We start from the raw sequence: 24,460 nt of genomic DNA on the forward strand, positions 1-24,460 counted from the left end.
ACACACCGTCCCCGGGTGGGCTCGAAACTCCAACCTTTCGGTTAACAGCCGATCGCGCAAGCCAATTGCGCCACGAAGACAGTCGTGCTCCACTCTCACTAACATCAGAACATATCTTAAAAGCTATCAGCCCAAAGAAAAAAAGCGGCGCACCACCCCCGGGTGGGCTCGAACCTCCACCCTTACTGTTAACAGCCGATCGCGCTAGCCAATTGCGCCACGGAGACAGTCGTGCTCCACTCTCACCACCATCTGAACATATCTTCAAAGCTATCAGCGCAAAGAAAAAAAAACCGACACACCGTCCCCGAGTGGGCTCGAAACTCCAACCTTTCGGTTAACAGCCGATCGCGCTAGCCAATTGCGCCACGGAGACAGTCCTGCTCCACTCTCACCACCATCAGAACATATCTTCAAAGCTATCAGCTCGAAGAAAAAAAAAGCGCCGCGCCGCTACCGGGTGGGCTCGAACCTCCAACCTTTCGGTTAACACCCGATCACGCTCGCCAATTGCGCCATGGAGACAGTCGTGCTCCACTCTCACTATCAGAACATATCTTCAAAGCTATCAGCCCAAAGAAAAAAAGCGGCGCACCACGCCCGGGTGCGCTCGAACCTCCATCCTTTCTGTTAACAGCCGATCGCGCTAGCCAATTGCGCCACGGAGACAGTCGTGCTCCACTCTCACCACCATCAGAACATATCTCCAAAGCTATCAGCTCAAAGAAAAAAAAGCGCCGCGCCACTACCGGGTGGGCTCGAAACTCCAAGCTTTCGGTTAACAGCCGATCGCGCTAGCCAATTGCGCCACGGAGACAGTCCTGCTCTACTCTCACCACCATCGGAACATATCTTCAAAGCTATCAGCCCAAAGAAAAAAAGCGCCGCACCACCACCGGGTGGGCTCGAACCTCAAACATTTTTATTAACAGCCGATCGCGCTAGCCAATTGCGCCACGCAGACAGTCCTGCTCTACTCTCACCACCATCAGAACATATCTTCAAAGCTATCAGCTCAAAGAAAAAAAAGCGCCGCACCACTACCGGGTGGGCTCGAAACTCCAAGCTTTCAGTTAACAGCCGATCGCGCTAGCCAAATGCGCCACGGAGACAGTTCTGCTCCACTCTCACCACCATCAGAACATATCTTCAAAGCTATCAGCCCAAAGAAAAAATGCGCCGCACCACCACTGGGTGGGCTCGAACCTCCAACCTTTCGGTTAACAGTCGACCGCGCTAGCCAATTGCGCCACGGAGACAGTCCTGCTTCACTCTCACCACCATTAGAACATAACTTCAAAGCTATCAGCGCAATGAAAAAAGAAACACACCACTCCCAGGAGGGCTCGAACCTCCAACCTTTCGCTTAACAGCCGATCGCGCTAGCAAATTGCGCCACGGAGGCAGTCCTGCTATACTCTCACCCCCATCAGAACATATCTTCAAAGCTATCAGCACAAAGAAAAAAAAGTGCCGCACCACCACCGGGTGGGCTCGAACCTCCAACTTTTCGGTTAACTGCAAATCGCGCTAGCCAACTGCGCCACAGAGACAGTCGTGCTCCACTCTCACTAACATCAGAACATATCTTCAAAGCTATCAGCCCAAAGAAAAAAAGCGGCGCACCACCCCCGGTTGGGCTCGAACCTCCATCCTTTCTGTTAACAGCCGATCGCGCTAGCCAATCTCGCCACGGACACAGTCGTGCTCCACTTTCACCATTATCAGAACATATCTTCAAAGCTATCAGCGCAAAAGAAAAAAAAGCGACACACCGTCCCCGGGTGGGCTCGAAACTCCAACCTTTCGGTTAACAGCCGATCGCGCTAGCCAATTGCGCCACGGAGACAGTCCTGCTCAACTCTCACCCCCATCAGAACATATCTTCAAAGCTATCAGCTCAAAGAAAAAAAAGCGCCGCGCCGCTACCGGGTGGGCTCGAAACTCCAAGCTTTCGGTTAACAGCCGATCGCGCTAGCCAATTGCGCCACGGAGACAGTCCTGCTCTACTCTCACCACCATCAGAACATATCTTCAAAGCTATCAGCCCAAAGAAAAAAAGCGCCGCACCACCACCGGGTGGGCTCGAACCTCAAACATTTTTGTTAACAGTCGATCGCGCTAGCCAATTGCGCCACGGAGACAGTCCTGCTTCACTCTCACCACCATCAGAACATATCTTCAAAGCTATCAGCCCATAGAAAAATAAGCCCACAGCACCACCGGGTGGGCTCGAACTTCCAACCTTTTGGTTAACAGCCGATCGCGCTAGCCAATTGCGCCACGGAGAGAGTCGTGCTCCACTCTCACCACCATTCGAACATATTTTCAAAGCTATCAGCGCAAAGAAAAAAGCAACACACCACTCCCGGGAGGGCTCAAACCTCCAATTCTTCGGTTAACAGCCGAACGGGCTAGCCAATTGCGCCACGGAGACAGTCGTGCTCAGATCTCACCACCGTGAGAACATGTCTCCAAAGTTATCAGCGCAAAAAAAAGCAACACACCACTCCCGGCAGGGCTCGAACCTCCAACCTTTCGCTTAACAGCCGATCGCGCTAGCAAATTGCGCCACGGAGACAGTCCTGCTATACTCTCAATACCATCAGAACATATCTTCAAAGCTATCAGCCCCCAAAAAAAAGTGCCGCACCACCACCGGGTGGGCTCGAACCTCCAACTTTTTGGTTAACTGCAAATCGCGCTAGCCAACTGCGCCACGGAGACAGTCGTGCTCCACTCTCACCACCGTCCGAACATTTCTTCACAGCTATCAGCCCAAAGAAAAAGAAGCGCCGCACCACCACCGGGTGGGCTCGAACCTGCAACCTTTCGGTCAACAGCAGATCGCGCTGGCCAATTGCGCCACGGAGACAGTCGTGCTCCACTCTCACCACCATCAGAACATATCTTCAAAGCTGTCAGCGAAAAGAAAAAAAAAGCGACACACCGTCGCCGGGTGGGCTCATACCTCCAACCTCTCGGCTAACAGCCGATCGCGCTAGCCAATTGCGCCACGGAGACAGTCCTGCTCTACTCTCACCACCATCAGAACATATCTTCAAAGCTATCAGCCCAAAGAAAAAAAGCGCCGCACCACCACCGGGTGGGCTCGAACCTCAAACCTTTTGGTTAACAGTCGATCGCGCAAGCCAATTGCGCACGGAGACAGTCCTGCTTCACTCTCACCACCATCAGAACATATCTTCAAAGCTATCAGCCCATAGAAAAATAAGCCCACACCACCACCGGGTGGGCTCGAGCCTCCAACCTTTCGGTCAACAGCAAATCGCGCTAGCCAATTGCGCCACGGACACAGTCGTGCTCCACTCTCACCACCATCAGAACATATCTTCAAAGCTATCAGCGAAAAAACAAGCGACACACCGTCCCCGGGTGGGCTCAAACCTCCAACCTCTCGGTTACCAGCCGATCGCGAAAGCCAATTGCGCCACGGAGACAGTCCTGCTACACTCTCACCACCATCAGAACATATCTTCAAAGCTATCAGCCCAAAGAAAAAAAGCGCCGCACCACCCCCAGGTGGGCTCGAACTTCCAACCTTTCGGCTAACAGCCGATCGCGCTAGCCATTTGCGCCACGGAGACAGTCGTGCTCCACTTTCACCACCATCAGAACATATCTTCAAAGCTATCAGCCCAAAGAAAAAAAGCGCCGCACCACCCCCCGGTGGGCTCCAACCTCCAACCTTTCGGGTAACAGCCGATCGCTCTAGCTAATTGCGCCACGGAGACAGTCATGCTCCACTCTCACCACCATCAGAACATATCTTCAAAGCTATCAGCCCAAAGAAAAAAAAAGCGCCGCACTAACACCGGGTGGGCTGTAACCTCCAACCTTTCGGTTAACAGCCGATCGCGCTCGCCAATTGCGCCATGGAGACAGTCGTGCTCCACTCTCACCAACATCAGAACATAACTTCAAAGCTATCAGCCCAAAGAAAAAAAAGCGCCACACCACCCCCGGCCGGGCTCGAACCTCCATCCTTTCTGTTAACAGCCGATCGCGATAGCCAATTGCGTCACGGAGACAGTCGTGCTCCACTCTCACCACCATTAGAACATATCTTCAAAGCAATCAGCGCAAAGAAAAAAGAAGCGACACACTGTCCCCGGGTGGGCTCGAAACTCCAACTTTTCGGTTAACAGCCGATCGCGCTAGCCAATTGCGCCACGGAGACAGTCCTGCTCTACTCTCACCACCATCAGAACATATCTTCAAAGCTATCAGCTCAAAGAAAAAAAAGCGCCGCACCACTACCGGGTGGGCTCGAAACTCCAAGCTTTCAGTTAACAGCCGATCGCGCTAGCCAATTGCGCCACGGAGTTAGTCCTGCTCCACTCTCACCACCATCAGAACATTTCTTCGAAGCTATCAGCCCAAAGAAAAATAAGCGCCGCACCACCACCGGGTGGGCTCGAACCTCAAACCTTTCGGTTAACAGTCGATCGCGCTAGCCAATTGCGCCACGGAGACAGTCCTGCTACACTCTCACCACCATCAGAACATATCTTCAAAGGTTTCAGCCCAAAGAAAAAAAGCGCCGCACCACCCCCGGGTGGGCTCGAACTTCCAACCTTTCGGCTAACAGCCGATCGCGCTAGCCATTTGCGCCACGGAGACAGTCGTGCTCCACTTTCACCACCATCAGAACATATCTTCAAAGCTATCAGCCCAAAGAAAAAAAGCGCCGCACCACCCCCGGGTGGGCTCCAACCTCCAACCTTTCGGGTAACAGCCGATCGCTCTAGCCAATTGCGCCACGGAGACAGTCATGCTCCACTCTCTCCACCATCAGAACATATCTTCAAAGCTATCAGCCCAAAGAAAAAAAAAGCGCCGCACTACCACCGGGTGGGCTGTAACCTCCAACCTTTCGGTTAACAGCCGATCGCGCTCGCCAATTGCGCCATGGAGACAGTCGTGCTCCACTCTCACCAACATCAGAACATAACTTCAAACTATCAGCCCAAAGAAAAAAAAGCGCCGCACCACCCCCGGCCGGGCTCGAACCTCCATCCTTTCTGTTAACAGCCGATCGCGATAGCCAATTGCGTCACGGAGACAGTCGTGCTCCACTCTCACCACCATTAGAACATATCTTCAAAGCAATCAGCGCAAAGAAAAAAGAAGCGACACACCGTCCCCGGGTGGGCTCAAAACTCCAACTTTTCGGTTAACAGCCGATCGCGCTAGCCAATTGCGCCACGTAGACAGTCTTGCTCCACTCTCACAACCATCAGAACATATCTTCAAAGCTACCAGCGCAAAGAAAAAAAAGCGACACACCGTCCACGGGTGGGCTCGAAACTCCAACCTTTCGGTTAACAGCCGATCGCGCTAGCCAATTGCGCCACGGAGATAGTCCTGCTCCACTCTCACCCCCATCAGAACATATCTTCAAAGCTATCAGCTCAAAGAAAAAAAAGCGCCGCGCCACTACCGGGTGGGCTCGAAACTCCAAGCTTTCGGTTAACAGCCGATCGCGCTAGCCAATTGCGCCACGGAGACAGTCCTGCTCTACTCTCACCACCATCAGAACATATCTTCAAAGCTATCAGCCCAAAGAAAAAAAGCGCCGCACCACCACCGGGTGGGCTCGAACCTCAAACCTTTTGGTTAACAGTCGATCGCGCTAGCCAATTGCGCCACGGAGACAGTCCTGCTTCACTCTCACCACCATCAGAACATATCTTCAAAGCTATCAGCCCCTAGAAAAATAAGCCCACACCACCACCGGGTGGGCTCGAACCTCCAACCTTTCGGTCAACAGCAGATCGCGCTAGCCAATTGCGCCACGGACACAGTCGTGCTCCACTCTCACCACCATCAGAACATATCTTCAAAGCTATCAGCGAAAAAAAAAGCGACACACCGTCCCCGGGTGGGCTCAAACCTCCAACCTCTCGGTTACCAGCCGATCGCGAAAGCCAATTGCGCCACGGAGACAGTCCTGCTACACTCTCACCACCATCAGAACATATCTTCAAAGCTATCAGCCCAAAGAAAAAAAGCGCCGCACCACCCCCGGGTGGGCTCGAACTTCCAACCTTTCGGCTTACAGCCGATCGCGCTAGCCATTTGCGCCACGGAGACAGTCGTGCTCCACTTTCACCACCATCAGAACATATCTTCAAAGCTATCAGCCCAAAGAAAAAAAGCGCCGCACCACCCCCGGGTGGGCTCCAACCTCCAACCTTTCGGGTAACAGCCGATCGCTCTAGCTAATTGCGCCACGGAGACAGTCATGCTCCACTCTCACCACCATCAGAACATATCTTCAAAGCTATCAGCCCAAAGAAAAAAAAAGCGCCGCACTATCACCGGGTGGGCTGTAACCTCCAACCTTTCGGTTAACAGCCGATCGCGCTCGCCAATTGCGCCATGGAGACAGTCGTGCTCCACTCTCACCAACATCAGAACATAACTTCAAAGCTATCAGCCCAAAGAAAAAAAGCGCCGCACCCCCCCCCCCCCGGCCGGGCTCGAACCTCCATCCTTTCTGTTAACAGCCGATCGCGATAGCCAATTGCGTCACGGAGACAGTCGTGCTCCACTCTCACCACCATTAGAACATATCTTCAAAGCAATCAGCGCAAAGAAAAAAGAAGCGACACACCGTCCCCGGGTGGGCTCGAAACTCCAACTTTTCGGTTAACAGCCGATCGCGCTAGCCAATTGTGCCACGGAGACAGTCCTGCTCTACTCTCACCACCATCAGAACATATCTTCAAAGCAATCAGCGCAAAGAAAAAAAAAGCGACACACCGTCCCCGGATGGGCTCCAACCTCCAACCTTTCGGGTAACAGCCGATCGCGCTCGCCAATTGCGCCATGGAGACAGTCGTGCTCCACTCTCACCAACATCAGAACATAACTTCAAAGCTATCAGCCCAAAGAAAAAAAAGCGCCGCACCCCCCCCCCCCCCGGCCGGGCTCGAACCTCCATCCTTTCTGTTAACAGCCGATCGCGATAGCCAATTGCGTCACGGAGACAGTCGTGCTCCACTCTCACCACCATTAGAACATATCTTCAAAGCAATCAGCGCAAAGAAAAAAGAAGCGACACACCGTCCCCGGGTGGGCTCGAAACTCCAACTTTTCGGTTAACAGCCGATCGCGCTAGCCAATTGTGCCACGGAGACAGTCCTGCTCTACTCTCACCACCATCAGAACATATCTTCAAAGCAATCAGCGCAAAGAAAAAAAAAGCGACACACCGTCCCCGGATGGGCTCGAAACTCCAACTTTTCGGTTAACAGCCGATCGCGCTAGCCAATTGCGCCACGCAGACAGTCCTGCTCTACTCTCACCACCATCAGAACATATCTTCAAAGCTATCAGCTCAAAGAAAAAAAAGCGCCGCACCACTACCGGGTGGGCTCGAAACTCCAAGCTTTCAGTTAACAGCCGATCGCGCTAGCCAATTGCGCCACGGAGACAGTCCTGCTCCACTCTCAACACCATCAGAACATATCTTCAAAGCCATCAGCCCAAAGAAAAAAAGCGCCGCACCACCACCGGGTGGGCTCCAACCTCCAACCTTTCGGTTAACAGTCGATCGCGCTAGCCAATTGCGCCACGGAGACAGTCCTGCTTCACTCTCTTCACCATCAGAACATATCTTCAAAGCTATCAGCCCAAAGAAAAAAGCCCGCACCACCAACGGGTGTGCTCGAACCTCCAACCTTTCGGTTAACGGCCGAACGCGCTAGCCAATTGCGCCACGGAGACAGTCCTGCTCGACTCTAGCCACCATCAGAACATATCTTTAAAGCTATCAGCACAAAGAAAAAAAAGCAACACACCACTCCCGGGAGGGCTCGAACCTCCAACCTTTCGGTTAACAGCCGATAGCGCTAGCCAATTGCGCCACGAAGACAGTCGTGCTCCACTCTCACCACCATCAGAACATTTATTCGGAGCTATCAGCCCAAAGAAAAAAAAGCGCCGCACCGCCACCGGGTGGGCTCGAACCTCCAACCTTTCGGTTAACAGCCGATCGCGCTAGCCAATGGCGCCACGGAGACAGTCGTGCTCCACGCTCACCACCGTCAGAACATTTCTTCAGAGCTATCAGCCCAAAGAAAAAAAAGCGCCGCACCACCACCTGGTGGGCTCGAACCTCCAACCTTTACGTTAACAGCGGATCGCGCTAGCCAATTGGGCCACGGAGACAGTCGTGCTCCACTCTCACCACCATTAGAACATATCTTCAAAGCTATCAGCGCAAAGAAAAAAGCAACACACCACTCCCGGGAGGACTCAAACCTCCAATTTTTCGGTTAACAGCCGAACGTGCAGGCCAATTGCGCCACGGAGACAGTCGTGCTCAGATCTGACCACCGTGAGAACATGTCTCTAAAGTTATCAGCACAAAGAAAAAAGCAACACACCACTCCCAGGAGGGCTCGAACCTCCAACCTTTCGCCTAACAGCCGATCGCGCTAGCAAATTGCGCCACGGAGCCAGTCCTGCTTTACTCTCACCACCATCAGAACATATCTTCAAAGCTATCAGCCCAAAAAAAAAAGTGCCGCACCACAACCGGGTGGGTTTGAACCTCCAACTTTTCGGTTAACTGCAAATCGCGCTAGCCAACTGTGCCACGGAGACAGTCGTGCTCCACTCTCACCACCGCCAGGACATTTCTTCAGAGCTATCAGCCCAAAAAAGAAGCGCCGCACCACTACCGGGTGGGCTCGAAACTCCAAGCTTTCAGTTAACAGCCGATCGCGCCAGCCAATTGCGCCACGGAGACAGTCGTGCTCCACTCTCACCACCATCAGAACATTTCTTCGGAGCTATCCGCCCAAAGAAAAATAAGCGCCGCACCACCACCGGGTGGGCTCGAACCTCCAACCTTTCAGTTAACAGTCGATCGCGCTAGCCAATTGCGCCACGGAGACAGTCCTGCTTCACTCTCACCACCATCAGAACATATCTTCAAAGCTATCAGCCCATAGAAAAAAGCCCGCACCACCACCGGGTGTGCTCGAACCTCCAACCTTTCGGTTAACGGCCGAACGCGCTAGCCAATTGCGCAAAGGAGACAGTCCTGCTCCACTCTAGCCACCATCAGAACATATCTCTAAAGCTATCAGCGCAAAGAAAAAAAAAAGCAACACACCACTCCCGGGAGGGCTCGAACCTCCAACCTTTCGGTTAACAGCCGATAGCGCTAGCCAATTGCGCCACGGAGACAGTCGTGCTCCACTCTCACCACCATCAGAACATTTCTTCGGAGCTATCAGCCCAAAGAAAAAAAAGCGCCGCACCACCACCGGGTGGGCTCGAACCTCCAACCTTTCGGTTAACAGCCGATCGCGCTAGCCAATGGCGCCACGGAGACAGTCGTGCTCCACGCTCACCACCGTCAGAACATTTCTTCAGAGCTATCAGCCCAAAGAAAAAAAAGCGCCGCACCAACACCTGGTGGGCTCGAACCTCCAACCTTTACGTTAACAGTGGATCGCGCTGGCTAATTGGGCCACGGAGCCAGTCGTGCTCCACTCTCACCACCATTAGAACATATCTTCAAAGCTATCAGCGCAAAAAAAAGCAACACACCACTCCCGGGAGGGCTCAAACCTCCAAATTTTCGGTTAACAGCCGAACATGCTGGCCAATTGCGCCACGGAGGCAGTCGTGCTCAGATTTGACCACTGTGAGAACATGTCTCTAAAGTTATCAGCGCAAAGAAAAAAGCAACACACCACTCCCAGGAGGGCTCGAACCTCCAACCTTTCGGCTAACAGCCGATCGCGATAGCCAATTGCGTCACGCAGACAGTCGTGCTCCACTCTCACCACCATTAGAACATATCTTCTAAGCAATCAGCGCAAAGAAAAAAAAGCGACACACCGTCCCTGGGTGGGCTCGAAACTCCAACTTTTCGGTTAACAGCCGATCGCGCTAGACAATTGCGCCACGGAGACAGTCCTGCTCCACTCTCACCACCATCAGAACATATCTTCAAAGCTATCAGCCCAAAGAAAAAAAGCGCCGCACCACCACCGGGTGGGCTCTGACCTCCAACCTTTCGGTTAACAGCTGATCGCGCTCGCCAATTGCGCCACGGAGACAGTCGTGCTCCACTCTCACCAACATCAGAACATATCTTCAAAGCTATCAGCCCAAAGAAAAAAAAAGCGCCGCACCACTCCCGGCCGGGCTCGAACCTCCATCCTTTCTGTTAACAGCCGATCGCGATAGCCAATTGCGTCACGGAGACAGTCGTGCTCTACTCTCACCACCATCAGAACATACCTTCAAAGCTATCAGCTCAAAGATAAAAAAGCGCCGCACCACTACCGGGTGGGCTCGAAACTCCAAGCTTTCAGTTAACAGGCGATCGCGCTAGCCAATTGCGCCACGGAGACAGTCCTGCTCCGCTCTCACCACCATCAGAACATATCTTCAAAGCTATCAGCCCAAAGAAAAACAGCGCCGCACCACCATCGGGTGGGCTCGAACCTCCAACCTTTCGGTTAACAGTCGATCGCGCTAGCCAATTGCGCCACGGAGACAGTCCTGCTTCACTCTCACCACCTCTTGAACATTTCTTCGGAGCTATCAGCCCAAAGAAAAAAAAGCGCCGCACCACCACTGGGTGGGCTCGAACCTCCAACCTTTCGGTTAACAGCCGATCGCGCTAGCCAATGGCGCCACGGAGACAGTCGTGCTCCACGCTCACCACCGTCAGAACATTTCTTCAGAGCTACCAGCCCAAAGAAAAAAAAGCGCCGCACCACCACCTGGTGGGCTCGAACCTCCAACCTTTACGTTAACAGCGGATCGCGCTACCCAATTCGGCCACGGAGGCAGTCGTGCTCCACTCTCAACACCATTAGAACATATTTTCAAAGCTATCAGCGCAAAGAAAAAAGCAAAACACCACTCCCGGGAGGGCTCAAACCTCCAATTTTTCGGTTAACAGCCGAACGTGCTGGCCAATTGCGCCACGGAGACAGTCTTGCTCAGATCTCACCACCGTGAGAACATGTCTCTAAAGTTATCAGCGCAAAGAAAAAAGCAACACACCACTCCCAGGAGGGCTCGAACCTCCAACCTTTCGCTTAACAGCCGATCGCGCTAGCAAATTGCGCCACGGAGGCAGTCCTGCTATACTCTCACCACCATCGGAACATATCTTCAAAGCTATCAGCCCAAAGAAAAAAAAGTGCCGCACCACCACCGGGTGGGCTCGAACCTCCAACTTTTCGGTTAACTGCAAATCGCGCTAGCCAACTGCGCCACAGAGACAGTCGTGCTCCACACTCACCACCATCAGAACATATCTTCAAATCTATCAGCAAAAAGAAAAAAAAAGCGACACACCGTCCCCGGGTGGGCTCGCAACTCCAACCTTTCGGTTAACAGCCGATCGAGCTAGCCAATTGCGCCACGGAGACAGTCCTGCTCCACTCTCACCACCGTCAGAACCTTTTTTCGGAGCTATCAGCCCAAAGAAAAAAAAGCGCCGCACCACCACCGGGTGGGCTCGAACCTCCAACCTTTCGGTCAACAGCCGATCGCGCTAGCCAATGGCGCCACAGAGACAGTCGTGCTCCACTCTCACCACCATGAGAACATATCTTCAAAGCTATCAGCGAAAAGAAAAAAAAGCGACACACCGTCCCCGGGTGGGCTCAAACCTCCAACCTCTCGGTTAACAGCCGATCGCGCTAGCCAATCGCGCCACGGAGACAGTCCTGCTATACTCTCACCACCATCAGAACATATCTTCAAAGCTATCAGTCCAAAGAAAAAAAGCGCCGCACCACTCCGGGTGGGCTCGAACCTCCAAACTTTCGTCTAACAGCCGATAGCGCTAGCCAATGGCGCCACGGAGACAGTCGTGCTCCACTCTCACCACCGTCACAACATTTCTTCGGAGCTATCAGCCCAAAGAAAAAAAAGCGCCGCACCACCACCGGGTGGGCTCGAACCTCCAACCTTTCGGTTAACAGCCGATCGCGCTAGCCTATGGCGCCACGGAGACAGTCGTGCTCCACGCTCACCACCGTCAGAACATTTCTTCAGAGCTACCAGCTCAAAAACAAAAGCGCCGCACCACCACCTGGTGGGCTAGAACCTCCAACCTTTACGTTAACAGCGGATCGCGCTACCCAATTGGGCCACGGAGACAGTCGTGCTCCACTCTCAACACCATTAGAACATATCTTCAAAGCTATCAGCGAAAAGAAAAAAAAGCGACACACCGTCCCCGGGTGGGCTCAAACCTCCAACCTCTCGGTTAACAGCCGATCGCGCTAGCCGATTGCGCCACGGAGACAGTCCTGCCATACTCTCACCACCATCAGAACATATCTTCAAAGCTATCAGTCCACAGAAAAAAAGCGCCGCACCACTCCGGGTGGGCTCGAACCTCCAACCTTTCGTCTAACGGCCGATGGCGCTAGCCAATTGCGCCACGGGGACACTGAGGCTCCACTTTCACCACCATCAGAACATATCTTCAAAGCTATCAGCGCAAAAAAAGCGACACACCGTCCCCAGTGGGCTCGAAACTCCAAGCTTTCGGTTAACAGCTGATCACGCTAGCCAATTGCGCAACGGAGACAGTCCAGCTCCACTCTCACCTCCATCAGAACATATCTTCAAAGCTATCAGCCCAAAGAAAAAAAGCGCCGCACTACCACCGGGTGGGCTCGAACCTCCAACCTTTCGGTTAACAGCTGATCGCGCTCGCCAATTGCGCCATGGAGACAGTCGTGCTCCACTCTCACTAACATCAGAACATATCTTAAAAGCTATCAGCCCAAAGAAAAAAAGCGGCGCACCACCCCCGGGTGGGCTCGAACCTCCATCCTTTCTGTTAACAGCCGATCGCGCTAGCCAATTGCGCCACGGAGACAGTGAGGCTCCACTTTCACCACCGTCAGAACATTTCTTCAGAGCTATCAGCCCAAAGAAAAAAAAGCAACACACCACTCCCGGGAGGGCTCGAACCTCCAACCTTTCGGTTAAGAGCCGATAGCGCTAGCCAATTGCGCCACGGAGACAGTCGAGCTCCACTCTCACCACCATGAGAACATATCTTCAAAGCTATCAGCGAAAAGAAAAAAAAGCGACACACCGTCCCCAGTGGGCTCGAAACTCCAAGCTTTCGGTTAACAGCCGATCACGCTAGCCAATTGCGCAACGGAGACAGTCCAGCTCCACTCTCACCACCATCAGAACATATCTTCAAAGCTATCAGCCCAAAGAAAAAAAAGTGCCTCACCACCACCGTGTGGGCTCGAACCTCCAACTTTTCGGTTAACTGCAAATCGCGCTAGCCAACTGCGCCACAGAGACAGTCGTGCTCCACTCTCACCACCATCAGAACATATCTTCAAAGCTATCAGCGAAAAGAAAAAAAAAGCGACACACCGTCCCCGGGTGGGCTCGAAACTCCAACCTTTCGGTTAACAGCCAATCGAGCTAGCCAATTGCGCCACGGAGACAGTCCTGCTCCACTCTCACCACCATCAGAACATATCTTCAAACAATCAGCTCAAAGAAAAAAAAGCGCCGCGCCACTACCGGGTGGGCTCGAAACTCCAAGCTTTCGGTTAACAGCCGATCGCGCTAGCCAATTGCGCCAGGGAGACAGTCCTCCTATACTCTCACCACCATCAGAACATATCTTCAAAGCTATCAGTCCAAAGAAAAAAACGCCGCACCACTCCAGGTGGGCTCGAACCTCCAACCTTTCGTCTAACAGCCGATCGCGCTAGCCAATTGCGCCACGAAGACAGTGAGGGTACACTTTCACCACCGTCAGAACATTTCTTCAGAGCTATCAGCCCAAAGAAAAAAAGCAACACACCACTCTAGGGAGGGCTCGAACCTCCAACCTTTCGGTTAACAGCCGATAGCGCTAGCCAATTGCGCCACGGAGACAGTCGTGCTCCACTCTCACCACCGTCAGAACATTTTTTCGGAGCTATAAGCCCAAAGAAAAAAAAGCGCCGCACCACCACCGGGTGGGCTCGAACCTCCAACCTTTCGGTTAACAGCCGATCGCGCTAGCCAATGGCGCCACAGAGACCGTCGTGCTCCACTCTCACCACCATGAGAACATATCTTCAAAGCTATCAGCGAAAAGAAAAAAAGCGCCGCACCACTCTGGGTGGGCTCGAACCTCCAACCTTTCGTCTAACAGCCGATAGCGCTAGCCAATGGCGCCACGGAGACAGTCGTGCTACACTCTCACCACCGTCACAACATTTCTTCGGAGCTATCAGCCCAAAGAAAAAAAAAGCGCCGCACCACCACCGGGTGGGCTCGAACCTCCAACATTTCGGTTAACAGCCGATCGCGCTAGCCAATGGCGCCACGGAGACAGTCGTGCTCCACGCTCACCACCGTCAGAACATTTCTTCAGAGCTACCAGCTCAAAAAAAAAGCGCCGCACCACCACCTGGTGGGCTAGAACCTCCAACCTTTACGTTAACAGCGGATCGCGCTACCCAATTGGGCCACGGAGACAGTCGTGCTCCACTCTCAACACCATTAGAACATATCTTCAAAGCTATCAGCGCAAAGAAAAAAGCTACACACCACTCCCGGGAGGGCTCAAACCTCCAATTTTTTGGTTAACAGCCGAACGTGCTGGCCAATTGCGCCACGGAGACAGTCTTGCTCAGATCTCACCACCATGAGAACATGTCTCTAAAGTTATCAGCGCAAAGAAAAAAGCAACACACCACTCCCAGGAGGGCTCGAACCTCCAACCTTTCGCTTAACAGCCGATCGCGCTAGCAAATTGCGCCACGGAGGCAGTCCTGCTTCACTCTCACCACCATCAGAACATATCTTCAAAGCTATCAGCCCATAGAAAAAAGCCAGCACCACCACCGGGTGTGCTCGAACCTCCAACCTTTCGGTTAACAGCCGATCGCGCTAGCCAATGGCGCCACAGAGACAGTCGTGCTCCACTCTCACCACCATGAGAACATATCTTCAAAGCTATCAGCGAAAAGAAAAAAAAAAGCGACACACCGTCGCCGGGTGGGCTCAAACCTCCAACCTCTCGGTTAACAGCCGATCGCGCTAGCCAATCGCGCCACGGAGACAGTCCTGCTATACTCTCACCACCATCAGAACATATCTTCAAAGCTATCAGTCCAAAGAAAAAAAGCGCCGCACCACTCCGGGTGGGCTCGAACATCGAACCTTTCGTCTAACAGCCGATAGCGCTAGCCAATGGCGCCACGGAGACAGTCGTGCTCCACTCTCACCACCGTCACAACATTTCTTCGGAGCTATCAGCCCAAAGAAAAAAAAGCGCCGCACCACCACCGGGTGTGCTCGAACCTCCAACCTTTCAGTTAACAGCCGATCGCGCTAGCCAATGGCGCCACGGAGACAGTCGTGCTCCACGCTCACCACCGTCAGAACATATCTTCAAAGCCATCAGCCCAAAGAAAAAAAGCGCCGCACCACCACCGGGTGGGCTCCAACCTCCAACCTCTCGGTTAACAGCCGATCGCGCTAGCCAATCGCGCCACGGAGACAGTCCTGCTATACTCTCACCACCATCAGAACATATCTTCAAAGCTATCAGTCCAAAGAAAAAAAGCGCCGCACCACTCCGGGTGGGCTCGAACCTCCAAACTTTCGTCTAACAGCCGATAGCGCTAGCCAATGGCGCCACGGAGACAGTCGTGCTCCACTCTCACCACCGTCACAACATTTCTTCGGAGCTATCAGCCCAAAGAAAAAAAAGCGCCGCACCACCACCGGGTGGGCTCGAACCTCCAACCTTTCGGTTAACAGCCGATCGCGCTAGCCTATGGCGCCACGGAGACAGTCGTGCTCCACGCTCACCACCGTCAGAACATTTCTTCAGAGCTACCAGCTCAAAAACAAAAGCGCCGCACCACCACCTGGTGGGCTAGAACCTCCAACCTTTACGTTAACAGCGGATCGCGCTACCCAATTGGGCCACGGAGACAGTCGTGCTCCACTCTCAACACCATTAGAACATATCTTCAAAGCTATCAGCGAAAAGAAAAAAAAGCGACACACCGTCCCCGGGTGGGCTCAAACCTCCAACCTCTCGGTTAACAGCCGATCGCGCTAGCCGATTGCGCCACGGAGACAGTCCTGCCATACTCTCACCACCATCAGAACATATCTTCAAAGCTATCAGTCCACAGAAAAAAAGCGCCGCACCACTCCGGGTGGGCTCGAACCTCCAACCTTTCGTCTAACGGCCGATGGCGCTAGCCTATGGCGCCACGGAGACAGTCGTGCTCCACGCTCACCACCGTCAGAACATTTCTTCAGAGCTACCAGCTCAAAAACAAAAGCGCCGCACCACCACCTGGTGGGCTAGAACCTCCAACCTTTACGTTAACAGCGGATCGCGCTACCCAATTGGGCCACGGAGACAGTCGTGCTCCACTCTCAACACCATTAGAACATATCTTCAAAGCTATCAGCGAAAAGAAAAAAAAGCGACACACCGTCCCCGGGTGGGCTCAAACATCCAACCTCTCGGTTAACAGCCGATCGCGCTAGCCGATTGCGCCACGGAGACAGTCCTGCCATACTCTCACCACCATCACAACATTTCTTCGGAGCTATCAGCCCAAAGAAAAAAAAGCGCCGCACCACCACCGGGTGGGCTCGAACCTCCAACCTTTCGGTTAACAGCCGATCGCGCTAGCCTATGGCGCCACGGAGACAGTCGTGCTCCACGCTCACCACCGTCAGAACATTTCTTCAGAGCTACCAGCTCAAAAACAAAAGCGCCGCACCACCACCTGGTGGGCTAGAACCTCCAACCTTTACGTTAACAGCGGATCGCGCTACCCAATTGGGCCACGGAGACAGTCGTGCTCCACTCTCAACACCATTAGAACATATCTTCAAAGCTATCAGCGAAAAGAAAAAAAAGCGACACACCGTCCCCGGGTGGGCTCAAACCTCCAACCTCTCGGTTAACAGCCGATCGCGCTAGCCGATTGCGCCACGGAGACAGTCCTGCCATACTCTCACCACCATCAGAACATATCTTCAAAGCTATCAGTCCACAGAAAAAAAGCGCCGCACCACTCCGGGTGGGCTCGAACCTCCAACCTTTCGTCTAACGGCCGATGGCGCTAGCCAATTGCGCCACGGGGACACTGAGGCTCCACTTTCACCACCATCAGAACATATCTTCAAAGCTATCAGCGCAAAAAAAGCGACACACCGTCCCCAGTGGGCTCGAAACTCCAAGCTTTCGGTTAACAGCTGATCACGCTAGCCAATTGCGCAACGGAGACAGTCCAGCTCCATTCTCACCACCATCAGAACATATCTTCAAAGCTATCAGCCCAAAGAAAAAAAGCGCCGCACTACCACCGGGTGGGCTCGAACCTCCAACCTTTCGGTTAACAGCTGATCGCGCTCGCCAATTGCGCCATGGAGACAGTCGTGCTCCACTCTCACTAACATCAGAACATATCTTAAAAGCTATCAGCCCAAAGAAAAAAAGCGGCGCACCACCCCCGGGTGGGCTCGAACCTCCATCCTTTCTGTTAACAGCCGATCGCGCTAGCCAATTGCGCCACGGAGACAGTGAGGCTCCACTTTCACCACCGTCAGAACATTTCTTCAGAGCTATCAGCCCAAAGAAAAAAAAGCAACACACCACTCCCGGGAGGGCTCGAACCTCCAACCTTTCGGTTAAGAGCCGATAGCGCTAGCCAATTGCGCCACGGAGACAGTCGAGCTCCACTCTCACCACCATGAGAACATATCTTCAAAGCTATCAGCGAAAAGAAAAAAAAGCGACACACCGTCCCCAGTGGGCTCGAAACTCCAAGCTTTCGGTTAACAGCCGATCACGCTAGCCAATTGCGCAACGGAGACAGTCCAGCTCCACTCTCACCACCATCAGAACATATCTTCAAAGCTATCAGCCCAAAGAAAAAAAAGTGCCTCACCACCACCGTGTGGGCTCGAACCTCCAACTTTTCGGTTAACTGCAAATCGCGCTAGCCAACTGCGCCACAGAGACAGTCGTGCTCCACTCTCACCACCATCAGAACATATCTTCAAAGCTATCAGCGAAAAGAAAAAAAAAGCGACACACCGTCCCCGGGTGGGCTCGAAACTCCAACCTTTCGGTTAACAGCCAATCGAGCTAGCCAATTGCGCCACGGAGACAGTCCTGCTCCACTCTCACCACCATCAGAACATATCTTCAAACAATCAGCTCAAAGAAAAAAAAGCGCCGCGCCACTACCGGGTGGGCTCGAAACTCCAAGCTTTCGGTTAACAGCCGATCGCGCTAGCCAATTGCGCCAGGGAGACAGTCCTCCTATACTCTCACCACCATCAGAACATATCTTCAAAGCTATCAGTCCAAAGAAAAAAACGCCGCACCACTCCAGGTGGGCTCGAACCTCCAACCTTTCGTCTAACAGCCGATCGCGCTAGCCAATTGCGCCACGAAGACAGTGAGGGTACACTTTCACCACCGTCAGAACATTTCTTCAGAGCTATCAGCCCAAAGAAAAAAAGCAACACACCACTCCCGGGAGGGCTCGAACCTCCAACCTTTCGGTTAACAGCCGATAGCGCTAGCCAATTGCGCCACGGAGACAGTCGTGCTCCACTCTCACCACCGTCAGAACATTTTTTCGGAGCTATAAGCCCAAAGAAAAAAAAGCGCCGCACCACCACCGGGTGGGCTCGAACCTCCAACCTTTCGGTTAACAGCCGATCGCGCTAGCCAATGGCGCCACAGAGACCGTCGTGCTCCACTCTCACCACCATGAGAACATATCTTCAAAGCTATCAGCGAAAAGAAAAAAAGCGCCGCACCACTCTGGGTGGGCTCGAACCTCCAACCTTTCGTCTAACAGCCGATAGCGCTAGCCAATGGCGCCACGGAGACAGTCGTGCTACACTCTCACCACCGTCACAACATTTCTTCGGAGCTATCAGCCCAAAGAAAAAAAAAGCGCCGCACCACCACCGGGTGGGCTCGAACCTCCAACATTTCGGTTAACAGCCGATCGCGCTAGCCAATGGCGCCACGGAGACAGTCGTGCTCCACGCTCACCACCGTCAGAACATTTCTTCAGAGCTACCAGCTCAAAAAAAAAGCGCCGCACCACCACCTGGTGGGCTAGAACCTCCAACCTTTACGTTAACAGCGGATCGCGCTACCCAATTGGGCCACGGAGACAGTCGTGCTCCACTCTCAACACCATTAGAACATATCTTCAAAGCTATCAGCGCAAAGAAAAAAGCTACACACCACTCCCGGGAGGGCTCAAACCTCCAATTTTTTGGTTAACAGCCGAACGTGCTGGCCAATTGCGCCACGGAGACAGTCTTGCTCAGATCTCACCACCATGAGAACATGTCTCTAAAGTTATCAGCGCAAAGAAAAAAGCAACACACCACTCCCAGGAGGGCTCGAACCTCCAACCTTTCGCTTAACAGCCGATCGCGCTAGCAAATTGCGCCACGGAGGCAGTCCTGCTTCACTCTCACCACCATCAGAACATATCTTCAAAGCTATCAGCCCATAGAAAAAAGCCAGCACCACCACCGGGTGTGCTCGAACCTCCAACCTTTCGGTTAACAGCCGATCGCGCTAGCCAATGGCGCCACAGAGACAGTCGTGCTCCACTCTCACCACCATGAGAACATATCTTCAAAGCTATCAGCGAAAAGAAAAAAAAAAGCGACACACCGTCGCCGGGTGGGCTCAAACCTCCAACCTCTCGGTTAACAGCCGATCGCGCTAGCCAATCGCGCCACGGAGACAGTCCTGCTATACTCTCACCACCATCAGAACATATCTTCAAAGCTATCAGTCCAAAGAAAAAAAGCGCCGCACCACTCCGGGTGGGCTCGAACATCGAACCTTTCGTCTAACAGCCGATAGCGCTAGCCAATGGCGCCACGGAGACAGTCGTGCTCCACTCTCACCACCGTCACAACATTTCTTCGGAGCTATCAGCCCAAAGAAAAAAAAGCGCCGCACCACCACCGGGTGTGCTCGAACCTCCAACCTTTCAGTTAACAGCCGATCGCGCTAGCCAATGGCGCCACGGAGACAGTCGTGCTCCACGCTCACCACCGTCAGAACATTTCTTCAGAGCTACCAGCTCAAAAAAAGCGCCGCACCACCACCTGGTGGGCTAGAACCTCCAACCTTTACGTTAACAGCGGATCGCGCTACCCAAATGGGCCACGGAGACAGTCGTGCTCCACTCTCAACACCATTAGAACATATCTTCAAAGCTATCAGCGCAAAGAAAAAAGCAACACACCACTCCCGGGAGGGCTCAAACCTCCAATTTTTCGGTTAACAGCCGAACGTGCTGGCCAATTGCGCCACGGAGACAGTCTTGCTCAGATCTCACCACCATGAGAACATGTCTCTAAAGTTATCAGCGCAAAGAAAAAAGCAACACACCACTCCCAGGAGGGCTCGAACCTCCAACCTTTCGCTTAACAGCCGATCGCGCTAGCAAATTGCGCCACGGAGGCAGTCCTGCTATAATCTCACCACCATCAGAACATATCTTCAAAGCTATCAGCCCAAAGAAAAAAAACTGCCGCACCACCACCGGGTGGGCTCGAACTTCTAACTTTTCGGTTAAATGCAAATCGCGCTACCCAACTGCGCCACGGAGACAGTCGTGCTCCACTCTCACCACCATCAGAACATATCTTCAAAGCTATCAGCGAAAAGAAAAAAAAGCGACACACCGTCCCCGGGTGGGCTCAAACCTCCAACCTCTCGGTTAACAGCCGATCGCGCTAGCCGATTGCGCCACGGAGACAGTCCTGCTATACTCTCACCACCATCAGAACATATCTTCAAAGCTATCAGTCCACAGAAAAAAAGCGCCGCACCACTTTGGGTGGGCTCGAACCTCCAACCTTTCGTCTAACAGCCGATGGCGCTAGCCAATTGCGCCACGGAGACACTGAGGCTCCACTTTCACCACCATCAGAACATATCTTCAAAGCTATCAGCGCAAAAAAAGCGACACACCGTCCCCAGTGGGCTCGAAACTCCAAGCTTTCGGTTAACAGCCGATCACGCTAGCCAATTGCGCAACGGAGACAGTCCAGCTCCAATCTCACCACCATCAGAACATATCTTCAAGGCTATCAGCCCAAAGAAAAAAAGCGCCGCACTACCACCGGGTGGGCTCGAACCTCCAACCTTTCGGTTAACAGCTGATCGCGCTCGGCAATTGCGCCATGGAGACAGTCGTGCTCCACTCTCACTAAACTCAGAACATATCTTAAAAGCTATCAGCCCAAAGAAAAAAAGCGGCGCACCACCCCCGGGTGAGCTCGAACCTCCATCCTTTCTGTTAACAGCCGATCGCGCTAGCCAATTGCGCCACGGAGACAGTCGTGCTCCACTCTCACCACCATCAGAACATATCTTCAAAGCTATCAGCGCAAAGAAAAAAAAAAGCGACACACCATCCCCGAGTGGGCTCGAAACTCCAACCTTTCGATTAACAGCCGATCGCGCTAGCCAATTGCGCCACGGAGACAGTCCTGCTCCACTCTCACCACCATCAGAACATATCTTCAAAGCTATCAGCTCAAAGAAAAAAAGCGCCGCGCCGCTACCGGGTGGGCTCGAACCTCCAACCTTTCGGTTAACAGCCGATCGCGCTCGCCAATTGCGCCATGGAGACAGTCGTGCTCCACTCTCACTAACATCAGAACATATCTTCAAAGCTATCAGCCCAAAGAAAAAAAGCGGCGCACCACCCCCGGGTGGGCTCGAACCTCCATCCTTTCTGTTAACAGCCGATCGCGCTAGCCAATTGCGCCACGGAGACAGTCGTGCTCCACTCTCACCACCATCAGAACATATCTTCAAAGCTATCAGCTCAAAGAAAAAAAAGCGCCGCGCCGCTACCGGGTGGGCTCGAAACTCCAAGCTTTCGGTTAACAGCCGATCGCGCTAGCCAATTGCGCCACGGAGACAGTCCTGCTCTACTCTCACCACCATCAGAACATATCTTCAAAGCTATCAGCCCAAAGAAAAAAAGCGCCGCACCACCACCGGGTGGGCTCGAACCTCAAACATTTTTGTTAACAGCCGATCGCGCTAGCCAATTGCGCCACGGAGACAGTCCTGCTCTACTCTCACCACCATCAGAACATATCTTCAAAGCTATCAGCTCAAAGAAAAAAAAGCGCCGCACCACTACCGGGTGGGCTCGAACCTCCAACCTTTCGGTTAACAGTCGACCGCGCTAGCCAATTGCGCCACGGAGACAGTCCTGCTTCACTCTCACCACCATCAGAACATATCTTCAAAGCTATCAGCCCATAGAAAAAAGCCAGCACCACCACCGGGTGTGCTCGAACCTCCAACCTTTCGGTTAACAGCCGATCGCGCTAGCCAATGGCGCCACAGAGACAGTCGTGCTCCACTCTCACCACCATGAGAACATATCTTCAAAGCTATCAGCGAAAAGAAAAAAAAAGCGACACACCGTCGCCGGGTGGGCTCAAACCTCCAACCTCTCGGTTAACAGCCGATCGCGCTAGCCAATCGCGCCACGGAGACAGTCCTGCTATACTCTCACCACCATCAGAACATATCTTCAAAGCTATCAGTCCAAAGAAAAAAAGCGCCGCACCACTCCGGGTTGGCTCGAACATCGAACCTTTCGTCTAACAGCCGATAGCGCTAGCCAATGGCGCCACGGAGACAGTCGTGCTCCACTCTCGCCACCGTCACAACATTTCTTCAGAGCTACCAGCTCAAAAAAAAAGCGCCGCACCACCACCTGGTGGGCTAGAACCTCCAACCTTTACGTTAACAGCGGATCGCGCTACCCAACTGCGCCACGGAGACAGTCGTGCTCCACTCTCACCACCATCAGAACATATCTTCAAAGCTATCAGCGAAAAGAAAAAAAAGCGACACACCGTCCCCGGGTGGGCTCAAACCTCCAACCTCTCGGTTAACAGCCGATCGCGCTAGCCGATTGCGCCACGGAGACAGTCCTGCTATACTCTCACCACCATCAGAACATATCTTCAAAGCTATCAGTCCACAGAAAAAAAGCGCCGCACCACTTTGGGTGGGCTCGAACCTCCAACCTTTCGTCTAACAGCCGATGGCGCTAGCCAATTGCGCCACGGAGACACTGAGGCTCCACTTTCACCACCATCAGAACATATCTTCAAAGCTATCAGCGCAAAAAAAAAGCGACACACCGTCCCCAGTGGGCTCGAAACTCCAAGCTTTCGGTTAACAGCCGATCACGCTAGCCAATTGCGCAACGGAGACAGTCCAGCTCCACTCTCACCACCATCAGAACATATCTTCAAGGCTATCAGCCCAAAGAAAAAAAGCGCCGCACTACCACCGGGTGGGCTCGAACCTCCAACCTTTAGGTTAACAGCTGATCGCGCTCGACAATTGCGCCATGGAGACAGTCGTGCTCCACTCTCACTAAACTCAGAACATATCTTAAAAGCTATCAGCCCAAAGAAAAAAAGCGGCGCACCACCTCCGGGTGGGCTCGAACCTCCATCCTTTCTGTTAACAGCCGATCGCGCTAGCCAATTGCGCCACGGAGACAGTCGTGCTCCACTCTCACCACCATCAGAACATATCTTCAAAGCTATCAGCGCAAAGAAAAAAAAAGCGACACACCGTCCCCGAGTGGGCTCGAAACTCCAACCTTTCGGTTAACAGCCGATCGCGCTAGCCAATTGCGCCACGGAGACAGTCCTGCTCCACTCTCACCACCATCAGAACATATCTTCAAAGCTATCAGCTCAAAGAAAAAAAGCGCCGCGCCGCTACCGGGTGGGTTCGAACCTCCAACCTTTCGGTTAACAGCCGATCGCGCTCGCCAATTGCGCCATGGAGACAGTCGTGCTCCACTCTCACTAACATCAGAACATATCTTCAAAGCTATCAGCCCAAAGAAAAAAAGCGGCAACCACCCCCGGGTGGGCTCGAACCTCCATCCTTTCTGTTAACAGCCGATCGCGCTAGCCAATTGCGCCACGGAGACAGTCGTGCTCCACTCTCACCACCATCAGAACATATTATTATTTATTTAATAATACTGTCAACCCTCCAAGAGGGTCATAACAGAGAGGACAATACAATTACATACATAAAAAATGTACAAGGTACATAAAGTTGCGTAACACTCGGCACTTCACAATGAAAACAGGTATTTCATTAATACAATTGAGAATACAAAATAACAATTCAAAATTCACTGACATATTCCAAAATAATGGACATGAGGTCGCTTACATCAAACTCAACAATCTCGTAAGTGTGCCTCTACAGCATTTTCGAAGTCGGTGACATTGTTTAAAACAACAATTGCGTTTGGTAGTTTGTTCCACATTTCTACGACATCCGGGAAGAAAGAATATCGAAACATGTCAGTATTTGTTTGAT

General features: G+C 52.8%; 5 non-coding genes across 5 annotated transcripts; all 5 read right to left on the reverse strand.

The window, feature by feature from the left end:
• Window positions 1–12,245: 12,245 nt before the first annotated feature.
• TRNAN-GUU (transfer RNA asparagine (anticodon GUU)) lies at window positions 12,246–12,319 on the reverse strand. Its single transcript has one exon. It is a non-coding gene; the product is annotated as a tRNA-Asn (tRNA).
• A 3,743-nt stretch (window positions 12,320–16,062) lies between these two features.
• On the reverse strand, window positions 16,063–16,136 carry TRNAN-GUU (transfer RNA asparagine (anticodon GUU)). Its single transcript has one exon. It is a non-coding gene; the product is annotated as a tRNA-Asn (tRNA).
• Window positions 16,137–16,944: 808 nt separating this feature from the next.
• On the reverse strand, window positions 16,945–17,018 carry TRNAN-GUU (transfer RNA asparagine (anticodon GUU)). The gene has a single exon. It is a non-coding gene; the product is annotated as a tRNA-Asn (tRNA).
• Window positions 17,019–20,757: 3,739 nt separating this feature from the next.
• Window positions 20,758–20,831, reverse strand: TRNAN-GUU (transfer RNA asparagine (anticodon GUU)). The gene has a single exon. It is a non-coding gene; the product is annotated as a tRNA-Asn (tRNA).
• Window positions 20,832–22,959: 2,128 nt separating this feature from the next.
• TRNAN-GUU (transfer RNA asparagine (anticodon GUU)) lies at window positions 22,960–23,033 on the reverse strand. The gene has a single exon. It is a non-coding gene; the product is annotated as a tRNA-Asn (tRNA).
• Window positions 23,034–24,460: the final 1,427 nt, after the last annotated feature.

This window comes from Rhipicephalus microplus, unplaced genomic scaffold (genome assembly GCF_043290135.1).
Source record: "Rhipicephalus microplus isolate Deutch F79 unplaced genomic scaffold, USDA_Rmic scaffold_40, whole genome shotgun sequence".
NCBI lineage: Eukaryota > Metazoa > Arthropoda > Arachnida > Ixodida > Ixodidae > Rhipicephalus > Rhipicephalus microplus.